Source organism: Octopus bimaculoides, chromosome 21 (genome assembly GCF_001194135.2).
Source record: "Octopus bimaculoides isolate UCB-OBI-ISO-001 chromosome 21, ASM119413v2, whole genome shotgun sequence".
NCBI lineage: Eukaryota > Metazoa > Mollusca > Cephalopoda > Octopoda > Octopodidae > Octopus > Octopus bimaculoides.
The window spans coordinates 37,895,545-37,897,750 of record NC_069001.1 but is presented as its reverse complement, the minus strand read 5'-3'; the positions used below and the strand labels follow the sequence as shown (position 1 = coordinate 37,897,750).

The window sequence follows — 2,206 nt, the reverse complement described above, 5'->3', positions numbered from 1 at the left end:
TTAAATTATGTGATTAACTGTTAAACTATGTGGTTTTGACTGTATGTAATTGAACTTTTAAGTGAATCTTATTGCATTCCTAAAGAACAGTGATTTCGAAGGGTTTTCGGTCGGCGGGCGCCGAATACCCCTCTCATTTATATCATTCATATTTCATCATCTCTCATTTCATTAATGTATGCGTCCAGCCCGCTTTGCTTCTTGTAATTCTTTGTAAGGCCTTAATGGCCAATTTAATGAAATAAAGAAGGCACGAAAAGAGAATGACTCTCCCCAGACACAATGAAATATGCTTCAACACACGAATTCACATAAAGAATCTTGCAAACCGAATAAAATGTATTATATTATTAATTGATTTCAATTTTATTTAATCTACTTTATTTTTATTCCAATATACTTTAATTTATATACTCTAAGTAATTTAGGAAGGAAACGTATACGCATACACACGCATATTGGTGCATAAACAATTAACATCGTCGGTAAATCATAAATCCGAAAAAGAAGCACACTCCAAGAGACGAAACAGCATCTTATATAAAGTTAGATAAGATCTCTTAGGCCAACGGGTTTGGGATCAGATGGCACGCCGTAAAGCTAAGCGCTTTATGGACGTGAAACTCGGGGTAATCCCATAAACTAGCTTTATCTAACTTATATATAAAATGATCTACCTAAAATTGGAGATTATCATGATTATTTTTACGTCAAATGGGAATAATTATAAGCACACCAATGCAAGGATGGTACTAATTATTTCAGCGGTGTAAAGAAATAATAGGTTCCTTCCTCACGGTGCGCAGTGTTATTATTCGTAATAAAAACGCAAAACCTGAAATATTAGGGAAGGTCATTATTGGATCGTATCGACTCCAGCACTTTACTGGAACTCAATTTTATCTATTCTGAAAGGAAGAAAGACAAAACTGACCTGGTTTGGATTTGAACTTTGAAAATGAAGAAACTGTCGACTACTTGAATATATTGTGACATCTTCGTCATTGGCTCTGTATTAATATGTAAGTATTATTAATAAAAAACAACATCTACATTGTATAAGTTGTGTCGTTTTCCTACTACATCTGTTTGTTTTGATGTGTTGAAAGACAGAGGAAAAAAGTGAAGAAATTTTCCTAAAGTAACGATGTTGTCTTAATCCTCGTTCGGTCGGCTGTCACATGTATCACAGAAGTGAGTTGAAAAACTTGCTTTAGCCGACGTTAACTATTGTTATCTTAATACTTTAAGTGTTTTCCTTTCCACACTGCATTGTATTTCTTATGGTCACTTCTATATATTTAGTCACCATTTACCTTTATTTCTAACACATAAAGTTTACAACTTTTGTCCAACATCGCTGATTCAAAGTGATTTTGAGGATAATTATCGGTAGTCTTGCTGATAATTACAACGAACAAAATCGATTTCTAATTAAAATGAAATAAAAATTTAAAAAACTGAGGTATTAAAATTGCGTCTTCCGTTTAGAGTTCTAAACCGTTCCATTCCAATATATTTTGGTGTTTCATTCACAAATAGGAAATACTACAACCTCTATGAGACAGTTGTAGGTTCCTCGTGGATAAAGATACAATCTATTATGATATACGAGAAACAAGCAACAGAAATGTCATGTGAAACACTAACAAATGACTAAACATCAACTTTTTACATTGATTCTTGTTTTTATTTGTGATTTCGTATTTTCTCACACGTTGATATATTTGTGTTGAGCTGAGTTTTGTTGAATGTGTTACGTTGATTTTGTTTTGCTGAGAAAGTGAAAGTTGTTTTCACACGGCTCTTCAGCAAGATTATCTTCTCTACTTCACTGCATGCTCTGACATTGCATGTTTTCTCAGCGAAGACAGAGGGGAAAAACAAAAAGGTGGATGAGTTCCATTCTCCAAGTAAAGGTTTATATCTACAGTTTATCAATATAGAACTAAATGTAATAAAGTGTCCACTGTTTAAGCATCCTCGATATTTTATATTTTGTTCTCTTTTATTTCAGATTATCAGATGGCGTTCGCATAAAACAATTATTTACTCGAGATCCATCAATATTTATCATCTTTTCAAGACAAACAGATGTCATACACAACAGATATGAACCCTCATTTTATAAATCCATCGTAGAATTACTGTGGAATATTGACTCTGAACAGAATTTTTATACAAAATGCTCTCAAACTTACAGACT

General features: G+C 32.9%; 1 protein-coding gene across 1 annotated transcript in view; it reads right to left on the bottom strand.

Annotated features, from left to right (window-relative positions):
- The window catches only part of LOC106879695 (zinc finger protein 681), a 35,130-nt gene that overhangs the window by 26,809 nt on the left and 6,115 nt on the right, over nucleotides 1-2,206 (bottom strand). The window lies entirely within an intron of this gene.